Source organism: Schistocerca americana, chromosome 7 (genome assembly GCF_021461395.2).
Source record: "Schistocerca americana isolate TAMUIC-IGC-003095 chromosome 7, iqSchAmer2.1, whole genome shotgun sequence".
In the NCBI taxonomy this organism is placed as follows: Eukaryota; Metazoa; Arthropoda; class Insecta; order Orthoptera; family Acrididae; genus Schistocerca; species Schistocerca americana.
The window spans coordinates 457,975,399-457,992,904 of record NC_060125.1 but is presented as its reverse complement, the minus strand read 5'-3'; positions in this window follow the sequence as shown (position 1 = coordinate 457,992,904).

Genomic DNA, 17,506 nt, shown 5'->3' with positions numbered 1-17,506 from the left:
AGACTTTTCCAATTGGTGCGAGATCTGGAGAATGTGCTGGGTAGGGCAGCAGTCGAACTTTTTCTGTATCCAGAAAGGCCTGTACAGGATCTGAAATGTAGAGTTTCGCAGGGATCGAATGAAGGGTAGAGCCACGGGTCGTAACACATCTGAAATGTAACGTCCACTGTTTAAAGTGCCGTCAATGCGAACAAGAGGTGACCGAGACGTGTAACCAATGGCAACCCATACCATCACGGTGGGTGATACGCCAGTATGGCGATGACGAATACACGCATCCAGTGTGCGTTCACCTCGATGTCAGCAAACACGGATGCGACCATCATGATACTGTAAACAGAGCCTGGATTCACCCGAAAAAATAACGTTTTGCCATTCGTGCACCCAGGTTCGTCGTTGAGTACACCATCGCAGGCGCTCCTGTCTGTGATGCAGCGTCAAGGGTAACCGCAGCCACGGTCTCCGAGCTGGTAGTCCATGCTGCTGCAAACGCCGTCCAACTGTTCGTGCAGATGGTTGTTGTCTTGCAAACGTCCCTATCTGTTGACTCAGTGATCGAGACGTGGCTGCACGATCCGTTACAGCCATGCGGACAAGATTCCTGCTAGTGATACAAGGCCGTTGGGATCAGCACGGCGTTTCGTATTACCCTCCTGAAACCACCGATTCCATATTCTGCTAACATTCATTGGATCTCCACCAACGTGAGCAGCAATGTCGCGATACGATGAACCGCAATCGCGATAGGCTACAATCCGACCTATATCAAAGTCGGAAACGTTATGGTACACATTTCTCATCCTTACATGAGGCAACACAACAAAGTTTCACCAGGCAACGCTGGTCAACTGCTGTTTGTGCATGAGAAATCGGTTGAAAACTTTACTCATGTCAGCACGTTGTAGGTGTCGTCACCGGCGCCAACCTTGTGAGAATGCTATGAAAAGCTAATCATTTGCTTATCACAGCTTCTTCTTCCTGTCAGTTAAATTTCGCGTCAGTAGCACGTCATCTTCGTGGTGTAGGAATTTTAATGGCCAGTAGTGTATCTTATTGGCCGTATATTAGAACGCATTCGTGGCTTTAATCTGTTGTGTGACATGTAATTCGAACCATCTGTTTATAAAAATGAGCGTTTTTCGTCTTTTATAGTGTAGTATAATTGGGGAGTTCGTTTAGACAAGCATTGTATGTACTTGTAACTTGTTTCGGCGGGTTTATCAACACATAGTACTAAACATTGTGTCATTACGGTTAGTTTCACACATTATGCAGCTTTTATTTCAATTAGAGACAGTGTAATTTGTTTGAAATATCATCTAGTGTATGCATTCTCATTAGCTCTGCCTTATTACTATTTCCCTTAAGTTACTGGAGCCATTTACTGTGTTCATATTGTGTGTCGCAGGCAACATCTTATATCCAGCACTTGCTCTCTTGTTGCACCATCTACTTCTGACAGAAGCATGGAGAAGTACGTTTTTTCCATAAATGTCACCCTAACCTAACCAGCGCTGTATTTCTTGCCTGTTAGCACTGATAACTCTACGAAAAGGCCGCCGCTCCCGGTTGTTAAGTGATTGGCTATTAGCTACTGCGTTGTCTGTGGTTAGAGATAATGCCTAAAGTTTGGTGTTCTTGGCGCTTTTGACGCTGTGGATCGCAGAATATTGAAATCCCTAAAGATTTCCGGAATTGAATGTCCCATACCTCTAGCTCCAAGTACCATTCGGCGTTTAAAGGCTATTAATACTCGGCCTGCTAACAAGAAAAATGGTTCAAATCGCTCTGAGCACTATGGTACTTAACTTCTGAGGTCATCAGTCCCCTAGAACTTAGAACTACTTAAACCTAGCTAACCTAAGGACATCACACACATCCATACCCGAGGCAGGATTCAAACCTGCGATCGTAGCGGTCGCGTGGTTCCAGACTGCAGCGATTAGAACCGCTCGGCCACTCCGGCCCGACCGGCCTGCTAACATTTTCACTTCGGAAATCTTTTCACATGAGTACAAATGACCGCTCTGCCTATTCATTACCCATTTGTACCTTGTGTACGTGATACTATCGTTGTCTGCATATGTGCATATCACTGTACCATTACTTCGATGCCTCAGTATATTATTGATGCAGGAGTAGACGCCATGGAACAAAAAAAGAAAATTAACGAAAATTGATCAATAGATGGCGCCGTAAACGTCAGAATATGCACACCTATAGGCGAGGAGCACAAGGATGTTCCTCAGTTTGTATGCAACGCGCAACATGACTGTCTTCATGAAGGATCTGCTAGTAAGAACTTTTACGAGAACGGTCACTGTGCGCCAGTAGCCATGCTTAAGTTTGGGACACTCAAGTGTACAAAAAAGGCATTAGTTCGATGCCTGCTAAGGGCCTGGAGAAAATGATTCCTAAATTCGAAAAGACTGGTCCTTTGGACTTGCTATGTAGCAGAGGGAGGAAAGCAATTGATCCGAGGTCTGTCGACGATATGGCCACAGGGATCGAGCGATGGTGTGCAAACGGTTAATGCACGGGGAATTGCCCAATGGTTGGGCATGCCTGCGAGGACGGTGCCTAAAATCCTATGAAACATCATTAAATGATATTCATCCCAAAACATCCATGTTCAGGAGTTTCTTCCTGCTTATTTGCCAGGAAGACAAACGTTCGATCTGGAATTTCTTGCTCGCTTGGTAGTGGAAAATACTGTGGAGAGACGAAGCTCATTTCCATCTCCAATGCTATGTCAAAATGCAGAATACGGGCAACTGAATATCCGTATGTACATCAACCAGTACCATTTCTTTCTGCAAAGCTGACTGTGTGGTGCGGGTTGACGACATCGTTTACTGTAGAGCCATAATTTGTGTTGGGAAATGAGTCCTGCGATTCATGTTACCTGTACGATCACTGATAAAATCTATGAGAAGCTTTTGCTCACTAACATCATTCCAACACGTCAACTACTTGGATGTATGGGTAGGATCATTTTTATGTAAGGTGGCACTCCTCTGCACATCGCATACCAATGAAGTGGCTGCTGTACAGGTATTGCGGAAAATCTAGAATTATCAGATGTGATTTCCCTACAAGGTGACCATCCAGGACACCTGATCTTAATCTGTGTGAAGTCTGGCTGTAAGGTTATTTGAGGGATGTGCTCAGTTCTCCAATTACGAAAGTATATGAATTGAAGGCATGCACTGCGTAACACATTCCGAACTTGACTCTGAGACAATCCGGTCTGATGTGTAACACGCTGTTTCACGATTTAAACTTGTGATTGAAAACGGTGGACAGCATATTGAACATGTCTTACTTCAGTCTCACCATATGTAGAAACCGGTGACATTTTGTTTTCTGTGAGGTTTTCGGCGCCAGGACTAAAAAAAGTGGTCATTTTGCTTGTTATCTATTTTTGGCACCATGACAATTCAAGACGGTTATCATTTTGCTTTTTATGCGGTTTTTGACATCAGGACAATAAAAAAATAGTTTTCTTTATCCGATGTGGACGATATTGCCCTGGTGGACGGGGTTATCTAGCTAACAATGATGTGATCCTTGAATGCCGATGCTGTACAGTCATGCACATTAAAGAATACGGATGGTATAACATGCAACACAAACCATAGCAGTCGTATTGGGAGTCATCAGTCACATGCTCGCTGACCCAATTTACATGAAAGCTTACAGCGATATCTATCGGTAACGTTTTCGTTAAATTTTTTTGTTCCGTGACGGGTACCCCCGGTGCCAATAATATGCTGTTCAAATTTGTCGTCATTCTGAGGACTGGTCACTGTCTAGAGCATTTTCAAACTGGAACTTTAATTATGTACACCCTACATATAACCTTAAGATCGTACTGGAACTATTGACGTTGGCAGGTCTCTAGATCGTCTTTGGTTCAACTGGTAAACAGTGATCAGTTGTGCGTTCGACTGTATGTAGAACGTCTTCTTTTCCTGGCGTTCATGCTGGCTGTTGACGTACCACGAATGAGTGCACTGTCGGCACACTTTGTTGCTGACGGTGTAAATTGTATTACTATGTGACAGCAAGTAACTCTGTGGAAATACGATGTATCTACGTTTTCGTGACATGCATTGTTCGTGGTTGATTACAGTATTCTGGGTGCCACGGATTTTATTTCCTGTCGCCAATTACTCTATATAATCTAAGGTATGATGTTATGAATGTGAATGTACGACATTTTATGTGAGAGTTGGACGTTTTATTCTGTATCGGTTATCGTTAACGTTTACATCAGTTGACAAGATTGCGACAGTTCATTATTGCAATATTTATCACATGTTCTTTTAGGTGGAGTAACGGAACGTGATGATGACGTGTAGACCGAAACATGTTGTTTAATAAAGCAATATTTTACCAGCTCTTGGTAGTAATCCTGATGTTTTTCAATCTGAAACGCCCTTGCACTGCAGTAGGAGCGGAAATGTTGAAACTTTGTCGGGCGAATAGAGGTGAATTCGTACGCCACCTAATCACCACGGACGAGTGTTGGAAGTATCACTGTGTCCCCGAGGTAAAAGGGCAAAGGAAGGAGGGAAACATGTAGATTCACCACCTCTGAATACGATGAAGTCTCAGTTATCGTCGGTCAAGGTGGAACTTAGTGTTTTTTGGCATTGTCATGGTTCTGTACTACCAGATTTTACTCGTAAGTTGCTACCCGTGAGGTTAGCATGCTACTGGAATGTCCTGTCCAGATTAGGGGGAGGTCTCAGGAGAAAGCACCGTTACACTCTGCTTGTTTTCGTTAGCAAATTTCGCCTCATCTTACCTATTCTCTTGACATGGTACCCAGTGAACACTAACTCGCTTGAAAAAATCGGTGTGTGGTTGGCATTTCCATAATGATGAAAAGGTGATTCCAATGTGGAACGTTTTCCGAACAGCTAAAAAGCAGACTTTAACAACCAAGTTCTTCGTCGAGTTACCTTTATTTGGGAAATTTGTGTCACATTGAAGGGTGAGTACGTAGAGGACAAACATCTAGTTCAATGGTCACATGCGATAAGACTGTAAGACTAAATTCTGAACATATTTATAACGATTTTACTCTTAATGAGAGATCTGTTCGCATGCGATTTTACGTTTCTTTCCGCAAAGTTCCGTCATAGTGTCAGGTACTAACTTTTCAAATAAGTGCATGCGCTTTTTCTGGAAACGAGCGTGGGCTTAGCATGACCCTTACTCTCTCGGCCGTTACCACTGGACAGGGAACTGCGCCGGACAAACACGACAGCGCGCAGCCGACTCGGCCTAAACCTCCGTTTTCATTAACACCGTGTTTACCCTCAGCTCCGCTGGATAGTGGGCGAGAAATGAAAAACTCTCCAAGCAGTGTGCGTATTTGATGACGCCGCAGTTCTACCGGATCGTCCGCTGAATGGAAACTTTGAAGGCAGGGAAAAGTAAAGCATTCGAATCCGAATGTCCGAGTTTGCTAAACCCGCGACGACTCTTTCCCAAAACTGTTAAGGGAACAGTGTGTATGCAGACAAGTCGTGTCTTTGTTGTCTGCAGGTAAAAAGAATTATTTGCTACCACAATCACTGTGTTATTATACATTATTTTTTCTGTAGATGGTTAAATTAGGATTGCAGTCCAACGAGTTACTGCCCCCATATGCACTTCTCTTACATTTTCACCTTGCGACTGATTTGAGTTATTGGTTTAGATAAAGCCATTATAAACTAATAAGCCACAAACATAGTAAACCACATTCCGTTTCACTTGGCTACTATATAGTCATTGTTTATGCTAGACCATCAGCTTTAAGGGGAGGAATATGGATACGGGTACAGCAGCTTGGAAGCAGAAGTAGAAAAGGCGCTGAAGGAGGTGAAAAATTGGATGCCACGCGCAGTCGGCAACTTGCTAGCAGAAGTGTTCAACGATTTGAAACCAGGGGAAACCAAGAAATAGTCTCCTCCGTAATGGGGTAGGTGACAAAGGGGAATGGCCTGATGACTTTCTTGCAACGGTAATGATGTCTAATGAGCAAAAAGGAAATACCAAAATATGTGAACAGCGAAGGCCTATCAGCCTAATGTCCCATGCAGCCGAAGTACTGCTGAGAGTGCTGAACAGAAGGCTATATGGGAAGTTGGACAGATCGATCGGGGAGGAACAGTTCGGATTTAGACGAGAAAAAGAACAAGTGGTTCTATTGTACTGTTTCCGATCGTCGGGGAAAGAGGTATTGAGAAAGGTAGAGAAATGTCTGCTCTTTCTATTGATTTTGAAAAAAGCTTTCGACAGAGTACAATGAAACAAGGGTGATGAAGATTTTGAAGAGGAATGGAAAGACTGGAAGGAAAGGCAATTAGTACAGTATCTTTAGTTACAACAGAAGGTAAGAACAAGGACTGGAAATGAAATGTTTGAAGGAAGCTGTATTGGAAGGGACATTAGCGAGGCTGTTGCTTCAGCCCTTTATTGTTGAACTTAAACCTGGAAGAGATTATTGCGACGGGCTTAGATCGAAGAAGAGAATTGTGTATTGGGGAAAAAAGAATAGAATGTATACCATTTGCTGATGTTGCGGTATTAGTGGCAGAAAGTAAATGAACTGTAAATGAAATACTGGAAGATCTGAAAGATACTTTTGCGGAATGTGGGACGAGAATCAATACAGCAGAAACAAAGAGTATGGTGATCGGTAAACGAAAAAGACTGACACATTTTAAGATAAGACAAGTTGTTACTAGGCAAGCAAGCGCACTTAAATATCTTGAAAGTACGATTGATGATGACTAGAGATGTCATCAGGAGGCGAAAACCCGCACTGCTGTAGCGAAGGAGGCATTCTATAGAGAATAGAAGATTATTGTGTGGCAAACTAGATTTAAATCTGAGGAAATGACTTAGAAAGTGTTTCGCCTGGAGTGTGGCGCTCAATGGCGCACAAACATGGACACTGGGACGAGAGGATGAGAAAAGCCTAGAAGCATTTCGGATGTGCATGTGGACGAGAATGGAGGGGATATGATGGATGGAAAGGGTAAGCAAGAAAAGAGTGTTAGAAAGTGTTGGTGTCAGGAGAAAACTGCTATAGGTTATAAGAGGAAGGAAGAAGAACTGTACGTGACGTTTTGGAAAGACTAGTTCGTGGGAGGAGATTGGGACGAAGGAGGAGAAACACGATGACAGACGACACAAAGGGAAGTAAAAATTACGCTGACCTGAAGGGGATGGCAGAAGACAGAAGAGCATTGAGAATTACCATGCGTAAAACCTGTTCATACTGGGCGACAGTGTAAAATTATACTACAAGCAGCGCTTGAAATCCCACATCGTCGAAATCAGAGGATTGTGTAACAGAAATTAAAATGATTGTGAAACAGCCAAGGTAGAAACTGGCATTGAGTTTCCCAAAAAGACCATACCAGTCACATCTTCATAACTGTACTTACGTAACCTGTCGCTAACTAAACTTGTTGCACTCCTGTAATATAGTGTTGTCCAAACATACGCTACATGATGCTTCAGATCATTAACTCCTCCACAGTAGGCTTCTAACCTCCTTGACAAAAAAAGCATGCAGAAAGAGAGCAGGAAAGGAAATGAGATTTTCACTATAGTCAATCGTTTTGAGAGATTCAGCAACTGTATTGATCGTCATCATCATTATCATCATCATTTAAGACTGGTTATGCCTTTCAGCGTTCAGTCTGGAGCGTAGTCCCCCTTATAAAATTCCTCCATGATCCCATATTCAGTGCTAACATTGGTGCCTCTTCTGATATTAAGCCTTTTTCTTGTCATCAGTCTACTGACTGGTTTGATGCGGCCCGCCACGAATTCCTTTCCTGTGCTAACCGCTTCATCTCAGAGTAGCTCTTGCAACCTATATCCTCAACTATTTGCTTGACGTATTCCAATCTCTGTCTTCCTCTACAGTTTTTGCCCTCTACAGCTCCCTCTAGTACAATGGAAGTCATTCCCTCATGTCTTAGAAGATGTCCTATCATCTTGTCCCTTCTGCTTATCAGTGTTTTCCACATATTCCTTTCCTCTCCGATTCGGAGTAGAACCTCCTCATTCCTTACCTTATCAGTCCACCTAATTTTCAACATTCGTCTACAGCATCACATCTCAAATGCTTCGATTCTCTTCTGTTCCGGTTTTCCCACAACCCGTGCTTCACTACCATACAATGCTGTACTCCAGACGTACATCCTCAGAAATTTCTTCCTCAAATTAAGAACGGTATTTGATATTAGTAGACTTCTCTTGGCCAGAAATGCCTTTCTTGCCATAGCGAGTCTGCTTTTGATGTCCTCCTTGCTCCGTCCATCATTGGTTATTTTACTGCCTAGGTAGCAGAATTCCTTAACTTCATTGACTTCGTGACCATCAAACTTGATGTTAAGTTTCTCGCAGTTCTCATTTCTACTACTTCTCATTACCTTCGTCTTTCTCCGATTTACTCTCAAACCATACTGTGTACTCATTAGACTGTTCATTCCGTTCAGCAGATCATTTAATTCCTCTTCACTTTCACTCAGGATAGCAATGTCATCAGCGAATCGTATCATTGATATCCTTTCATCTTGTGTTTTAATTCCACTCCTGAACCTTTCTTTTATTTCCATCATTGCTTCCTCGATGTACAGATTGAAGAGTAGGGGCGAAAGGCTACAGCCTTGTCTTACACCCTTCTTAATACGAGCACTTCGTTCTTGATCGTCCACTCTTATTATTCCCTCTTGGTTGTTGTACGTATTGTATATGACCAGTCTCTCCCTACAGCTTACCCCTACTTTTTTCAGAATCTCGAACAACTTGCACCATTTTATATTGTAGAACGCTTTTTCCAGGTCGACAAATCGTATGAAAGTCCTGATTTTCTTTAGCCTTGCTTCCATTGTTAGCCGTAACGTCCCTTTACTTTTCCTAAAGCCAAACTGATCGTCACCTAGCGCATTCTCAATTTTCTTTTCCATTCTTCTGTGTATTATTCTTGTAAGCAGCTTCGATGCATGAGCTGTTAAGCCGATTGTGCGATAATTCTCACACTTGTCAGCTCTTGCCGTCTTCGGAATTGTGTGGATGATGCTTTTCCGAAAGTCAAATGGTAAGTCGCCAGACTCATGTATTCTACACACCAACGTGAATAGTCGTTTTGTTGCCACTCCCCCAATGATTTTAGAAATTCTGATGGAATGTTATCTATCCCTTCTGCCTTATTTGACCGGAAATCCTCCAAAGCTCTTTTAAATTCCGATTCTAATACTGGATCCCCTATCTCTTCTAAATCGACTCTTGTTTCTTCTTCTATCACATCACACAAATCTTCACCCTCATAGAGGCTTTCAATGTATTCTTTCCACCTATCTGCTCTCTCCTCTGCATTTAACAGTGGAATTCCCGTTACACTCTTAATGTTACCACCGTTGCTTTTAATGTCACCAAAGGTTGTTTTGACTTTCCTGTATGTTGCGTCTGTCCTTCCGACAATCATATCTTTTTCGACATTTTTCCTGCAGCCATTTCGTCTTAGCTTCCCTGCACTTCCTATTTATTTCATTCCTCAGCGACTTGTATTTCTGTATTCCTGATTTTCCCGGAACATGTTTGTACATCCTCCTTTCATCAATCAACAGAAGAATTTCTTCTGTTACCCATGGTTTCTTCACAGCTACCTTCTTTGTACCTACGTTTTCCTTCCCAACTTTTGTGATGGCCCTTTTTAGAGATGTCCGTTTCTCTTCAACTGTACTGCCTACTGCGCATTCCTTATTGTTGTATCTATAGCGTTTGAGAACTTCAAACGTATCTCGTCATTCCTTAGTACTTCCGTATCCCAATTCTTCGCGTATTGATTCTTCCTGACTAATGTCTTGAACTTCAGCCTACGCTTCATCATTACTATACTGTGATCTGAGTCTATATCTGCTCCTGGGTACGCCTTACTATCCAGTATCTGATTTCGGAATCTCTGTCTGACCATGATGTAATCTAATTGAAATTTCCTAGTATACCTCCTCCTCTTGTGATTCTTGAACAGGGTATTCGCTATTACTAGCTGAAACTTGTTACGGAACTCAAGTAGTCTTTCTCCTCTTTCATTCCTTGTCCCTAGCCCATATTCTCCTGTAACCTTTTCTTCTACTCCTTCCCCTACAATTGCATTCCAGTCGCCCATGACTATTAGATTTTCGTCCCCCTTTACATACTGCATTACCCTTTCAAAATCCTCATACACTTTCTCTATCCGTTCATCTTCAGCTTGCGACGTCGGCATGTATACCTGAACTATCGTTGTCGGTGTTTGTCTGCTGTCGATTCTGATTAGAACAACCCGGTCACTGAACCGTTCACAGCAACACACCCTCTTCCCTACCTTCCTATTCATAACGAATCCTACACCTGTTATACCATTTTCCGTTGCTGTTGATATTACCCGATACTCATCTGACCAGAAATCCTTGTCTTCCTTCCACTTCACTTCACTGACCCCCACTATATCTAGGTTGAGCCTTTGCATTTCCCTTTTCAGATTTTCTAGTTTCCCTACCACGTTCTAGCTTCTGACATTCCACGCCCCGACTAGTAGAACGTTATCCTTTCGTTGATTATTCAATCTTTTTCTCATGGTAACCTCCCCCTTGGCAGTCCCCTCCCGGAGATCCGAATGGGGGATTATTCCGGAATCTTTTGCCAATGGAGAGATCATCATGACACTTCTTCAATTACAGGCCACATGTCCTGTGGATACACGTTACGTGTCTTTAATGCAGTGGTTTCCATTGCCTTCTGCATCCTCATGTCGTTGATCATTGCTGATTCTTCCGCCTTTAGGGCAATTTCCCACCCCTAGGACAAGAGAGTGCCCTGAACCTCTATCCGCTCCTCCGCCCTCTTTGACAAGGCCGTTGGCAGAATGAGGCTGACTTCTTATGCCGGAAGTCTTTGGCCGCCAATGCTGATTATATATCAGAATTTAGGCAGTGGCGGGGATCGAACTCGGGACCGAAGACGTTTTGATTATGAGTCAGACGCTACCCCTAGACCACAAGTACTTAAGCATATTACTTCAAAATCATTCTTAACCGAATCCAGGTACCCTCTCCTTGGTCTACTCCGACTCCTCCTGCCCTCTGCTGCTGAACCCATGAGTCTCGTGGGTAACCTTGCTTTTCCCATGCGTGTAACACGACCCCACCATCTAAGCCTGTTCACCTTGACTGCTACATCTATTGAGTTCATTCCCATTTTTTCTTGGATTTCCTCATTGTGGACACCTTCCTGCCATTGTTCCTATCTATTACTACCTGCAATCATCCACGCTCTCGCTGCTTTCATATCCGTAAGGTAACCTGAATCCACCCAGCTTTCGCTCCCATACAACAAAGTTGATCGAAAGATTGAACGGTGCACAGATAACTTAGTCTTGGTACTGACTTCCTCCTTGCAGAAGAGAGTAGATCGTAGCTGAGCGCTCACTGCACTAGCTTTGCTACACCTCGCTTCCAGTTCATTCACTACGTTGCCATCCTGTGAGAATATGCATCCTAAGTAGTTGAAACCGTCCACCTGTTCTAGCTTTCTTCCCCCTATTTGGCACTCAGTTCGTTTACGTCGCTTTCCCACTGACATTACTTTCGTTTTGGTGATGCAAATCTTCATACCATAGTCCTTACATTTCCGATCTAGCTCTGAAATATTACTTTGCACACTTCCAATCGAATCTGCCATCACAACTAAGTCATCCGCATATGTGAGACTGCTTATTCTGTGTTCACATATCTTAATCTCACCCAGCCAGTCTATAGTTTTCAACATATGATCCGTAAATAATATGACAACAGTGGAGACAGGTTGCAGCCTTGTCTTACCCCTGAAACCACTCTGAACCATGAACTCAGTTTACTGTCAACTCTAACTGCTGCCTGACTATGTATGTAAAGACCTTTAATTGCTTGCGAAAATTTTCCTTCTATTCCATAATCTCGTATAACAAACAATAACGTCCTCCTAAGAACCCGATCATATGCCTTTCCTAGATCTATAAAGCATAGATAATTTATAAAATTCTCATTTTTTCTGCCGTCTCAGTTGCATATTTTTCATTAAATTACATGCTTTGATGACTCTCGGTCATCTACAGATTTACTTGTTTGCATCAGCAACCCGTCTTATCTACTTAGAAGCAAAATCGGAGTGCAGTAGTGTTGTATGTTGTTCTCAGTGGGCAAGACGGTTTGCTGAAGCAACAAAGATCTGAAAATGATCCAGACTGAAAGGAACACGTAATCTAATTTAAAATATCCAACTGGAACCGTACAATAACTGAGAATAATGTTAAGAAATGAGATTTCACAAGTTCAGAGGTTATATGCTGTTACTGCGGCGATCACAAAATGGAATCAAATTTATAAAGAACTCATGAGTTCACTTATTGCAGTTATATGAAGTCTTTCTGGCTTGGATGCACGCAGTGATTTGGTTGGGAAGAGTGTCATGAATCCTTTTCATCCTCTCCTGAAGCAAACTGGTCCACTACTGTAGTGACAGGTCGGTGATTTCGTTGACACTGGCACTGGGATTGGGTTGAAGTCCAAGATGGTCCCTCACATGTTCTATCTGCGACAGATCTGGGGATCTGGCTGGCCGTGGGAGTGCCTCAACAACGCACATACTGTTCACAGCGACACGGACCGTATATGGGCTAGCATTGTCTTGTTGAAAATCAAACCGTGATACTGTCCCATGAGGGCGCAGGATGTCTGTGATGTACAACTGTGCCGTCAGATATTCCTCAATCAATACCAACCGTAGCGTGAATTCAGACTCAATGACTCGCCACAAAATGTCGCCGGGAGCAACATTACTGTTCCTCTGTAAAACTGAAAATGAAGGTCATCTGAGATAGTGCACAACTACGAGTCGTCACTGAACACAGTACGAAGCTGTTCATTAGGAGACTCCCAGGCCACTACAACACTCCAAAGATTTGTGTTACGTTTTAATGCCAACCTACGCATTGGCCAGTTACTCCCTATGCCTGCTATTGCTAGCCTCCGACGTAAAGCTGCTGAGAGACACAGACTGTTGCAGGGAGTCCACTGATTGTTGTCAGATAGCAGGTACAGATGTGCCTGGGGAGCAATAGTGAGATCTTCCTTTGTGGTGAACAGGCGTCGGTGGTCAGAAGCTCGATGACAAGTATGTCTGCCTTCACATTCTCCCTGTAGTCCGATATCAGATAACTGTCACATTCGAAAGGGCCGCAAAATCTTGATATTGCATGAATCCCCCCTCAGCGAAGTGGAGCCCCACAATGCTCCTTTGAGACGTTGAAAATACTGTCTCTCACGAGTCCGCGGCCTGTCTGTGCACTACACAGTGATCACACAATATCTGACGCTGTTCACAGGCTGTTTCATACTCTAACAGGCCTGGTAATCACACTAAACACTGTAGTGCTACAGCGATGAAAATTAATATTACGACGATGACAAACCTTATTTTCATGATTTAAAGAAGTATTCATGATATTAAAAATGTAATTATAATTTTATTATTTTTATTTTTGTGCTCAGTGTATCAAAGACTTTCCAGTGCACGGAATAAATTAGCATTGTTTGTACTACGAAACTATATATGATTGTTAAGGGTTAAGCATGTAATAATTCGATGTAAGACATTTTGTCAAGTCTGAATTTTGTTCTCGTACTGGTCGGTAGAGAAGGAAAAGTTCCTTAATCGATGTGATGGTATAAAGGCCGTAAAAGGGAGAGAGAGGGAAGGTAGATACAATTTATTCAAAACAAATATCTCGAAGGTGTATTGTCTTGTCATTTCCTATAACTAAAAATTGCAAGGTCTAATCTGAGCCTGTCCTGAATAACAGCGAAGAACATTTATGTTATCATATATTTTCCTCGTTTGATCACGGTTGTGATTCGCATGTTTCTTTTTGTTACGCGACGTTTTATGAATATTTTCATTATATGAGCAAAAGTGCACACAGCTTTAATCGAACCTGCGTCTTTCGGAAACGATAACTTTTAATCAGTACAATTACGCGAATACCGTCCAAATCGCAACCGTGATCGCAAAAGTGTTTCCTGGACCAAATAACTTTTATAAAATGTGTATTTTCTAAAGCGAGCAGCATTGCACTATCGCTGACTCGCAACAATCGAAAGAGTAAAATCAATGCTTAAATAAAATTGCCACCTTTTATAATTATTATTATCCCATTAAATAAATAAATAGCAATTAAGTGGCTATACAATCAATAAACAGAGGGGGCAATTCAGTGGCAACTTATTGACAGGATTAGCTTATATGTGTGTGCTAATGTGTGTTTTTCCTACTTGTTTCGTGCTGTAATGAGCGGAAATCTACGACGACGCTAATCACAATACTTTTGCTGTACCATGCTATCCCAGCGGCAGCAGAACGAAGCACTGCGCAAGGTAGGCACAACATCTTCTTCAACTTAATGCTGTATCTTATTACAGAAACAAAACAGACAATTTGTAGGAAGCTATAAGAGTCAATTATATTTAAATTACTGCGAGAAGGATCAGTAAAATACAGCATCAAGTGTTTTCAGTAGAGGTTAACTGAACGAGTTTGGAACTGAATTTTAATCAAACGAAAGTGAACATTTATAGTACTGATTCCAATCTGGTGCAGTGTAGTAATTATTTTATGTTTTGTGTGACGGAATAATTGATGTGTTGCGTGTGACGTTTTCCCGATTAGACTTGCACCCAAACATTTGCAAACATGGTGAAAACAGTGCGACGTGTAAGAAAAGCTACACAGCAGGAAGTAACTGTAGAACTTTCAGAGGAGGAAGGAATAACTAGTGATTCAGAAATTGATAATATTTTTTTCAGATCAGACAGAGGATATAGAACAGGACACTAATATTAAAGTCAGTGATCCATCTGCTGTAAAACACTCAGGCAGAATACAGACGGTGGTTCAACGGCATACTGATGCGGAACCACACGAAACACCAGTTACAGTCGATTTACCACCGGTAGAGCCAACACAAACAGTAATGGATCCATTTTCTCTCTTAATGATGAAAATGGAACAAATGTTTAAAATACAGGAACAATCACAAAAACAAATGTTTAAATTACAGGAACAATCACAGATACAGCGAGAACAAGATACTGCTAAACAGCTTGCAACTGAGATTAATAATAATTTAGATAAACGTATTAGCAGAGTAGATGAACGGATTAGGACCTTGGATGAACGCATCAGTCAATTAGACGAGCGTACGCAGTTAAGCTTTTCACAGTTCTCAAAAGAGTAAAATCATTGCTTAAATAAAATTGCCAACTTTTAATAATTATTATTATCCCATTAAATAAATAAATAGCAATTCAGTGGCTATCCAATCAATAAACAGAGGGGGTAATTCAACACGAACTGCGCTCATATACTCTGGTGGGCGTTCCTCGTATCAGAGAGAATAACAAGTCGAATCATTTATATATCCATCAAAGGTGTATATGTACATTGTACGATTATTTCTTCAGGGTGCTTCACTTTCTTTGTCAGTCACTGTAATGTATAAATCGCGTCTCTTACGCATGAAAAACATCCGTAGGAGAGTATCTTTATGTATGTCAGTTACCTGGGTAGACTGTTTCCCTATACGAAAACATTATATCATGACAAAGGAAACCATTAGTGTACTACCGACGTCAGGTGTCAACCCTGCACAAGTAGAAAACATGTTTACAACAAAATTTCTTTCAGTTGAAATGTACTGTATACAGATAGCTAGATGGCTTGGCAATAGCCTCCGTTCAGTCCACCTTTAGAAGAAATTTTCATGGACCACTTCGAAAAGGAGTTCTTACAGAATGAACATCTCACTGGTAATATCAAATTTTGGTTCTGTGTCTGTGGACTAGTAACCAAGGACAGCGGAACACATCCTTGGAACATGTAAACTCTAAATTACACGTACAGTTTTTCATGGAGAAACATGAAACAAATCTGTTAACGTTTTATACCTCAACACAGATATCACTAGAGATACAAGTACTTTCAAAATTTACAGACAGTATAATACTTTCATGTTTACAAATCCAACAACATACAAATATGCTTTCTTCCATTCCATGCTGCATCGTCTTAAATCCCCATCAATGTATGCCCTCTTTACAACAACAGTCATATCGAAAACCAACTGCTGTACTATTCCATATTTAGGAAACCTATCTGACAAATCAGCTAAGACTCTCAAATCACGCAGTTTTAAAACTTAATTTTGCGGGCTGTGTTGGCCGAGCGGTTCTAGACGCTTCAGCCAGGAACCGCGCGACCGCTACGGTAGCAGGTTCGAATCCTGCCTCGGGCATTGATGTGTGTGATGTCATTCGGTTAGTTATGTTTAGTAGTTCTAAGTTCTAGGGTACTGATGACCTCAGAAGTTAAGTTCCATAGTGCTCAGAGCCAAAACTTCATTTTATGTAAGAAAGACTACAGTTCAAACCTTATTCAACAGCAAGGACAAAACAAATTTACTAAATGACAGTGGTGTTTTCAAAATCACTTGTACTTACTCCAACAAACTATACAGGGTGAGTCACCTAACGTTACCGCTGGATATATTTCGTAAACCACATCAAATACTGACGAACCGATTCCACAGACCGAATGTGAGGAGAGGGGCTAGTGTAATTGTTTAATACAAACCATACAAAAATGCACGGAAGTATGTTTTTTAACACAAACCTACGTTTTTCTTAAATGGAACCCCGTTAGTTTTGTTAGAACATCTGAACATATAAACAAATATGTATTCAGCGCCGTTTGTTGCATTGTAAAATGTTAATTACATCCGGAGATATTGTAACCTAAAGTTGACGCTTGAAACCTCCGACGTTCAGTTGCGTGTTGGAACAAACACGGGCCACGGTCGGCGAGCAGCATCTGCAGGGACATGTTTACGATGACGACCGTGTTTACGAGTGTGGCTGTAGCGCACTGTTGTGGTTTGGTCTAGCTGTTGCAGTGTCCGCATGTAGCGCTTGCTGCTGTTGTTATTCTGCATTCGTCTCCGCACGCAGACCAACTGTAGTACACCGTGTTACCAGACGTCTGTGATGTGTAGCGTTGTAGGAACTGTGACCATGGTGTATTCGAACTCTGAAAAGGCGGAGATGATACTCATCTACGGAGAGTGTCGACGAAATGCAGCTGAAGCCTGCAGGGTGTATGCAGAACGGTACCCGGACAGAGAGCATCCAACTTGCCGCACATTGCAAAACATCTACCGCCAACTGTATGCAACAGGTATGGTCGTAGTACGCAAACGGGTCCATAACAGGCCCGTCACAGGAGAAGCGGGTGCAGTTGGTGTGTTAGCTGCTGTTGCCATGAACCCACACATGAGTACACGGGACATTGCGAGAGCTGGTGGACTGAGTCACAGTAGTGTCATGCGTATACTGCATCGTCACCGCTTTCACCCGTTTCA